Source organism: Vipera ursinii (genome assembly GCF_947247035.1).
Source record: "Vipera ursinii genome assembly, chromosome: 5".
NCBI lineage: Eukaryota > Metazoa > Chordata > Lepidosauria > Squamata > Viperidae > Vipera > Vipera ursinii.
Genome location: NC_139518.1, coordinates 1,145,726 through 1,155,038, shown reverse-complemented (window position 1 = coordinate 1,155,038; position 9,313 = coordinate 1,145,726).

Sequence of the window (9,313 nt, the reverse complement as noted above, 5' to 3'; positions counted from 1 at the left end):
GGCGTGGCTCCCACGTTGCCAAGGGCAGGCGGAGCAGACCGCAGCCCTGGGAGGAACCAACCAGGAAGGGCTCGGTGCCTGGCGGAGGAGGATGGGGGCAGCTGTTGGGGCTTCTGTGGTGCTCCACTCGTGGTGCTTCCAGCTCTTGAGGGCCACAAGCATGGAGCCTCCAGTGGCATCCCCTCTGCAGAAGAGAATATTTGTAGCTCAGGGTTGAAGTCTGAGGTCCTTGGTGCTCTCTGAGCTTGGCTGATGAGTAGACATTATTTACCCAACAAGGGCACATCAGCAGTGCTGGATTGGAGGAGGAGGAGGAGGAGGAGGAGGAGGAGGAGGAGGAGGAGGAACCATCAAAGGCAACCCCTCAACCCCTTCATCCCTGATGGCTCAACCTGAGTCCACCCAAGTACGGAGGTCAACCTCCAAGAGCGGGACAGAGGGGTCTCTCTGCACTACTCAGTAGCTTCTGATCTGGCAGATGGCCACCCCAGCTTTTCACAAGGTCCATACAGGCAATTAGGAGTAAATGAGGGTAGCATTTAGGAGTTGGCCAGCTCATCCATGGCTTCTTAAGAAGGTTTGGCTGGAAGGATCGGGGTTTATTTCAGGTACTATCCTGTGAAGCATTAGTACCACTGTACAAACTCTCAGGAAGGCCCCACTTGGAGTATTGCACCCAGTTTTGGTCACAAAACAGATGCTGAGATCCTGGAAAGAGAGCAGAGAAGAGCAGCTGAGATGATTAAAGGCCCGGAAAGTAAAGCATATGAAGAACGGTTGCAGGAACTGGGTATGGCCAGTCTAGAGGAAAGAAGGACCAGGGGGGAGGGAAATGATCGCAGAAAGATGGGGTGAGGGGGTCCACCTGCTCTCCAAAGCGCCCGAAGGCAGGACAAGAAGCAACGGATGGAAACTCAACAAGGAGAGAAGCAACCTAGAACTAAGGAGAAACTTCCTGACAGTGAGAACAATTAACCAAGTGGAACTCCTTGCCTCCAGAAGCGGTGGCTGCTCCAACACTGGAGGATTTTAAGAAGAGACTGGACAGCCATTTGCCTGAAATGGTACAGGATCTTCTACTTGAGCAAGAGGTTGGTCTAGAAGACCTCCCTTCCAACTCTGTTATTTTGTTACTCTGTTACTATCTATCTATCTATCTATCTATCTATCTATCTATCTGTCTGTCTGTCTGTCTGTCTGTCTGTCTGTCTGTCTGTCTGTCTGTCTGTCTTTCTATCTATCTACATCTATCTATCCATCCATCCATCCATCCATCTATCATTATCTAGACCCGTACCAATCGGGTACAGCACGGAGACGGCATTGGTCGCGCTGGTGAATGATCTCTGGAGGGCTCGGGACAGGGGACATTCCTCTGTCCTAGTCCTATTAGACCTCTCAGCGGCTTTCGATACCATCGACCATGGTATCTTGCTGCGGCGTCTCAGGGGATTGGGAGTGGGAGGCACAGTTTTCCAGTGGTTCTCCTCCTATCTCCTGGGACGCTCGGAGTCGGTGTTGGCAGGGGGGCAGAGGTCGACCTCGAGGTCTCTCGTTTGTGGAGTTCCTCAGGGGTCGGTCCTCTCGCCTCTCCTGTTCAACATCTATATGAAACCGCTGGGTGAGATCATTCGTGGCTTTGGAGTTGGGTATCATCAGTACGCTGATGATACCCAACTTTTCCTTTCGACCCCAAACCACCCCAGTGATGCCCTCGCCGTGATGTCCCGTTGCCTGGAGGCGGTTCGGGTCTGGATGGGGAGGAACAGGCTTCAACTCAACCCCGACAAGACTGAGTGGCTTTGCATACCTGCATCCCGGGTTAATTCGGATATTCCATCTCTCTCTATGGGGGGTGAATTATTACCCCCCGTAGATAGGGCTCGCAACTTGGGAGTCCTCCTAGATTCACGGCTCACTCTGGAAGATCACATGGTGGCTGTGACTAGGGGGGCTTTCGCCCAGGTTCGCCTGGTGCGCCAGTTGCGGCCCTATCTAGGGCGGGATGACTTATGTATGGTCACTCACGTACTCGTGACCTCTCGTCTAGACTACTGCAACGCGCTCTACATGGGGCTGCCCTTGAGGACCACCCGGAGGCTCCAACTGGTACAGAATGCAGCCGCGAGAGTTGTGTTGGGAGTCTCCCGATACTCCCATGTTACACCTCTGTTCCGTGAGCTGCATTGGTTACCAGTTGCCTTCCGGGTGAGATTCAAGGTACTGGTTATGGTGTTTAAGGCCCTACATGGCATGGGTCCGGAGTACCTTAGGGAACACCTGCTGCCGGCATCAACTTCCCTTCGCCCTGTGCGTTCCCACAGAGAGGGCCTCCTCAGGGTGCCACCGGTCAGAGAATGTCGATTGGTGGCCCCCAGGGGGAGATCCTTCTCTGTGGGCGCCCCGGAACTATGGAATCAGCTACCGGTTGAGCTCCGGATGGCGCCCGATCTTAGCTCCTTTCATCGCGATCTAAAAACATTCTTATTCGAACAAGCCGGCCTGGCCTGATGGGGGATTGGTGGGGTTTTTTTATTGTTGTTTTATTGGGGTTTTAATATTGTATTTACTGTTTTTAGTGGGCAGATATTTAATTCTTTTTAATTTTTGTAACTTTGTATTTTTATTCTTGCCCTGTTCACCGCCCTGAGTCCTTCAGGAGAAGGGCGGTATATAAATATTATTAAATTAAATTAAATTAAAATCTATCTATCTATTTATCTATCTATCTATCTATCTATCCATCTATCCATCATCTATCTGTCTGTCTGTCCGTCCGTCCGTCCATCCATCCATCCATCCATCTATCTATCTATCTATCTATCTATCTATCTATCTATCTATCTATCTATCTATTTATCTATCTACCTACCTATCTATCCCCTCACCGTCCCTTTACATGCACACACACACACACACACAGGCACACAACACACAACACCTCCTTCTTTCCCCATCACCTAAAATGCAAACCAGATTCTTTGTCTATGTGTGTGAGAAAGAAAGACAGAGTCAGCGACACACACACACACACACACACACACAGAGAGAGAGAGAGAGAGAGAGAGAGAGAGAGAGAGAGAGAGAGAGAGAAGAGAGATCTCACATTGTTGTGAAGCTGCTATTTTTAGAAGGCAGTTGGCTCCTGGCAGGATGACCTCACCACAGCTTTTTTATCGGTCTTTTCCAGGCTGAGTCCAAACCGCAACGTTTTGGATCCCTCCCCGCTGGGAGACTCAGCCACAGAGGCCCACGAAAGCTTGAAGGTATCTCCCAAACCACACTTGGAAGGAGATCCTGGTGGAACCAGCCCCCCCCCGTCCCTCCATCGCAGATGCCCACCAAGCTCAGAGTCAAGTTGCCATCTGACGTTTAAATTATTGCTAAGCCTTCAAGCCCTCTCTTGTTAAAAAGGATTAAACATACGAAGAAGCGTTGCAGGACTTGGGTAGGGCCAATCTACAGGGGGGAAAAGGACCGGGGTGATGGTGGTGGAAGAGTGAATGATAGCAATCTTCCAGTATTTGAGGGGCTGCCCCAAAGAAGAGGGGGGTCCCCCTATTCTCCAAAGCGCCTGAAGGCAGAACGAGAAGTAACGGATGGAAAATAATCAAGGAGAGAAGCAACCTGGAATTAAGGATAAATTTTAAGGAGAAATTAGGGATTTTAAGAAGAGGCTGGACAGGCAATTATCTGAATTGGGATAAGGTCTCCTGCTTAAGCAGAGGGTTGGACTAGAAGACCTCCAAGGTCCCTTCTAGCTCTGTTCTGATTGATTGATTGATTGATTGCTACTGAGGCTCTCCTTCTCTTGAGTGAAATACGCCACTTTAAAGCCATCTGTTTTGGGGTGGTGCCCCCCAGGTCATTTCACACCCTCGCATGATCCCTGCAGGCTTTGGACCCAACGACCGGCACCGACCGGCCAGGGTTCGCTGCCCACATTTTGAAATAAAACCCTGGAGTATCATCGGAAGAAGCAGCTTGCAGGAAACCGGCTCTCAAAGGACAGGATTGCCCTGTCGTGACCCGGAAGGCAGCATTCACACAACACTTGCTGGGAAGGTCCTGTTTGTGCAATTGCAAAATATGGTTTCAGTTTGGGTGTGTGTTTGGTGGGTCTGCCTGAGAGAGAGTGAGAGTGAGTGTGTGGCTTAGCATGTGGCAGGAATCCAGGCTGCTTGGTTAGCTGAGGTTCACGGCTAGAATAGAATAGAATAGTAGAAAAGGAATAGAATAGAATAGAATAGAATAGAATAGAATAGAATAGAATAGAATAGAATAGAATAGAATAGAATAGAATAGAATAGAGAAAAAGAATAGAATAGAATAGAATAGAATACAGAAAATGAATAGAATAGAATAGAGAAAAAGAAGAGAAGAGAAGAGAAGAGAAGAGAAGAGAAGAGAAGAGAAGAGAAGAGAAGAGAGTAATGGAGTTGGACGGGACCTTGAAGGTCATCTAGTCCAACCCCCTGCCCAAGCAGGACACCCCTACACTCTTTCTGACAGGTGGCAGTCCAGTCTCTTCTTGAAAACCTCCAATGAAGAAGTTCCCACAACTTCTGAAGGCAACTCCTGTTCCATTGGTTGATTGTGTGTGAAGTATTGTGTGAAGCAGAAGGTGTGTCCCAAAGGGGCTTTTTAAAGAGGCCACTGGACTTTCTTTGTTTTTCTTTGAAGGCGTTTTGCTTCTAATAACAATAATAATAAGTTGAAAGGGACCTTGGAGGTCATCTAGTCCAACCCCCTGCTCAGGCAGGAAACCCTCTACCATTTCAGGTATACTCAAATGTAAATCCTATTGAGTTCAATGGGACTCCATGAAAAGAATGGTGGGCTTCTCTACATCATTATCAGAAAAAGAAAGAAAGAAAGAAAGAAAGAAAGAAAGAAAGAAAGAAAGAAAGAAAGAAAGAAAGAAAGAAAGAAAGAAAACGGAAGGCTTAATACTGGCTGCTCAAGAACAAGCACTACAAACTAATGCCATGAAAGCGAAGATACAAAAATCTACTGACAAACCAAATTGCCGACTTTGCAACGACAAAGTTGAAACTGTTTCACATTTAATATGTGAGTGCAGCAAAATCGCGCAAACTGATTACAAAGCTAGACATGACCGAGTTGCTAAACTAATCCACTGGGCATTGTGTAAAAAATACGACTTGCCTGTCTCCCGGTCCTCTGCCATGTGCAGTCAAAAAAAAAAGTGGGACTAAAAAAGTTCAACCAATCAATTCAAATATGCAGGGTAGGTGCATATCTCGCCTTGGCTCCACTCTTCAGTCAAACCCTGTTCTGCGCATGCGTGAATGTATGCGTATGCGCACATATTTTTTGCGGCTCCCAGTTTTTCCTTTTGTGAGGGAACCGGTTCCGAGTGGCTCTTTCACTGTTTCAGGTTGCTGACCCCTGGTATAGTTGATTGATATCGCTGTACCAGGAGATGACAGAGTCGAAGAAAAAGAACTGGAAAAAATTACGAAATACCGCGACCTGGCCATTGAAACTGCGCGATTATGGATGAAACGCGTAACAGTGATACCCATTGTCATCGGGGCCCTGGGAACGATGTCCAAAAACTTTGCAAAATACATCAAGAAATTGCAGCTTCCTGCAATGACTCCAGCAAAGCTACAAAAACCTGCGCTACTCGGAACATCTTACATTTTAAGGAGATACCTGGTTGATACCTAGGATGCTGGCAGCAACCCGTGTCAACCATCAGCGCCAGTCAGTTTGAGTGTTCAGTTGACTGAGTTCCATGTTTTATGAATAAAAGTTTAATGATGATGATGATGATGATGTTGGAAGGGACCTTGGAGGTCATCTAGTCCAACCCCCTGCTCAGGCAGGAAACCCTATACCATTTCAGACAAACAGCTGTCCAGTCTCTTCTTGAAAACGTCCAGTGTTGCAGCATTCACACCTTCTGGAGGCGAGGAGTTCCACTGGCTAATTGTTCTGACTGTCAGGAAGTTTCTCCTTAGTTCCAGGTTGCTTCTCTTCACCATCCAAATCTCAGCACAACCTTATACATCCTGGAGTACAACACCCAGCATCTGGACCACGCTAGGTGGGGAGCTGAGCCTTGTACAGGTAGATCCCCGAGTTAGAACAGATCACTTAGTGACCGTCCAAAGTTGGAATGGCATGGAAAACAGTGAGCATCACATAAGCGACTCCTGACTGTTTTTCACACTTACGACCGTTGCAGCAACCCCCAGGGTCACGTGATCAGAATTTGGACGCTCGGCAACTAACTCGTACTTATGACGATCACAGAGCACCCCGGATCACGTGATCTCCTCTTTGCGAACCTTCTGACAAGCAAAGTCAACGGGGAGGGGGGGAGGGGAGAGCCGGATCCACTTAACGACCGTGTCCCTAACTTGATAACTGCCCTGGCTCACTTAGCAATTGTGGTGAGCGAGGTCGTAAAACGGGGCACAGCTCCCTTAATAAAGAAGGTCTGGCTTAGCAACGGAGGTTTTGGTCGTAATTCGAGGGCCAGGTGGAGCCCACCGTTCCAGGGGCCGACAGGTGCTCTTCCACCTGAATTAGAAGCAGGAAAATAATTCAGCGTTCGCCCTTTTTGGCTGTCTGCCACAACTCTGCCACAATTCTGCCTTTTGTGGAGCGTTTCCCATCTCCGGCCTCCGAGGTGCTGCCGTTCACATCTTTTAAAATATAACTTGCATTAAAAGCTGGGGAGGGCTTGGCATTGGAGAGAGACAATTTTCTCCCCGTTCTGGGGTCTAAAAATGGATCCACCGACTCCTACATTGGAAGTTACCTTTTGGAAACCAAAACAGCCGCTGCCCAGGCGTGAGTCAGGCCCAAGGAAGTGGCACAAACCGACATTTTCATTCTTCTTTTCGGGTGTCGTCTGATATCCTGCTGGAAGAGAAGACGGAGCAAAAGCCCCCATTAAACCAGGAGAGAGAGTACTGGACAATTTAGGAGCGACGAGAGCGAACGAAACTTGCAATGAAGAGAAAATGGACATGATGAGCCAACAGGAGAGAATGTCAGTCACTCAGAGATGATTTACTAATGGTGCTCTCTGAGCTTGGTGGGAGGGGGGTGGGGGGGAGGAGAAGGATTGTGGGGTCCTCTGAGCTGGGTGGTTCCCTTGCAGACCTTTCATGACCCAAGTAGGGAACGTCATCAGTGCTAGAGGAGGAGGAGGAGGAGGAGGAGGAGGAGGAGGACTGTGGGGTCCTTGGTGCCTCTGAGCTGGGTGCTTTCCTTGCAGACCTTTCATGACCCAACTAGGGAACGTCATCAGTGCTAGAAGAGAGAGGGAGGTCTATGGGGAGGAAAAGGAGGAGGAGGAGGAGGAGGAGGAGGAGGAGGACTGTGGGGTCCTTGGGTCTCTCTGAGCTGGGTGGCTTCCTTGCAGTGAATTGATCATGTTATCTAGTCTGGTAACGAAGCGTTTGCAAGGGTTTGTGTCTTTCTGGCAAGCAGACTCCACGGGGGACGACCCAGATTCACTTAACTGGGTTAGAAACTTCACAGCTGCAGTGATTCACGTAACAACTGTGGCAAGGAAGGTGACAAACTGAGGAAAACTCACTCACTTAGCAGCGGTCTTACTAAGCAACGGGGATTTGGGGCTCCCTTGCGGTTTTGTGCCTCGGAAGGGAACGAGCAACACCTTAACCTGGGCCTAGAAGCCACCTGGCACCCAACGGCGCTCCCGGAGCAATGGCGTTACACGTGTGACTCTCAGCCTCCACCCCCTGCAGTCCCTCGATACTCCTCAAGGGTGGCCCTTTGTGTACAATGTAAGCTTGGAAGATGGAGGCTAAGAGAATAACAGAGTTGGAAGGGACCTTGGAGGTCTTCTAGTCCAACCCCCCCCCCCCCCCGCTCAGGCAGGAGATCCTAGGCCAGGCGTCTGCCACCTTGACAACTTTAAGACTTGTGGACTTCAGCTCCCGGGATCCCTCAGCCAGCATAGCTGGTTATTTGTTCTTGAATCTTCTGAATTGTTCTTGAACCCACTTAGTTTGAAAAAAAGCAGAATAACAAGAGTTGGAAGGGACTTTGGAGATAATAATAATAATAATAATAATAATAATAATAATAATAATAATAATAATAATAATAATAATAATAAAGTTGGAAGTGACCTTGGAGGTCATCTAGTCCAACCCCCTGCTCAGGCAGGAAACCTAATCCACCCCCTCCAAGCTCAACCAGGAGACCTTATACCATCCCAGTCAAAGGGCTGTCCAATTTCTTCTTGAAAACCTCCAGGGATGGAGCACCCACAACTTCTGGAGGCAAGGAGTTCCACTGGTCAATTGTTCTTGAATCTATTTGGCTTGAGTAATAGAATAGCAGAGTCCAGCCGCCTGCTCAAGCAGGAGACCCTAGGCCAGGGGTCTGCAAACTTGACAACTTTAAGACTTGTAGACTTCAGCTATGCTGAGGAATTCTGGGAGCTGAAGTCCACAAGTCTTAAAGTTGTCGAGGTTGCAGACCCCTGCCCTAGAGCATGGCTGTCCCCAGTCTCTTCTTCAGAACTTCCAGCGATGGAGCACCCACAACCTCTGAAGGAAAGTCTTTCCCCTGATTGTCCTCCCTGTCAGCAAGTTTCTCCTTAATTCCAGGTGGCTTCTCTCCTCCATTCATTTCCATCCGTTGCTTCTTGTCCTGCCCTCAGGGGCTTTGGGGAAGTGGTGGGACTCCCATCTTCCTTGGGGCAACCCCCTGAGAGACTGGAAGACTGCAATTACGTTGCCCAATTCCTGCAACCGTACACTGTAGGCTTTAACCTCCAGCCCCCTACTCATCTTTTAAGAGCTGGATCTATAGAACAGAGTTGAAAGGAACTTGGAGGTCATCTAGTCCAACCCCCTGCTCCAGCAGGAGACCCTATCCCATTTCAGACAAGTGGCTGTCCAGTCTCTTCTTAAGAACTTCCAGCGATGGAGCACGCACGACTTCTGGAGGCGAGGAGTTCCACTGGTGAATTGTTCTCACTGCCAGGAAGTTCCTCCTTAGTTCCAGGTTGCTTTTCTTCTTGATGAGTTTCCACCCATTGATGGATGGATGGGTGAGCTTCTGCTGACCCTCTTTCACCATAATCAGATCGCGATTTCTCCACTGATCATGGTTAGAGCGAAAAGCAGCAGCAGCAGCCTGCTTAGAGGGGAGGGAGAAAGCGAGGTGAGACCGGAGCAGTGGAAAAACTTCAGGCATGATGTAAGAGGGGGGCAGAGGCAGCCTTTGAAGGCTCCATCCGAGACTATAAAAGACCAGAGAAAAGAGAAGCTGGAGGATCCGTTTGAGGAGATCT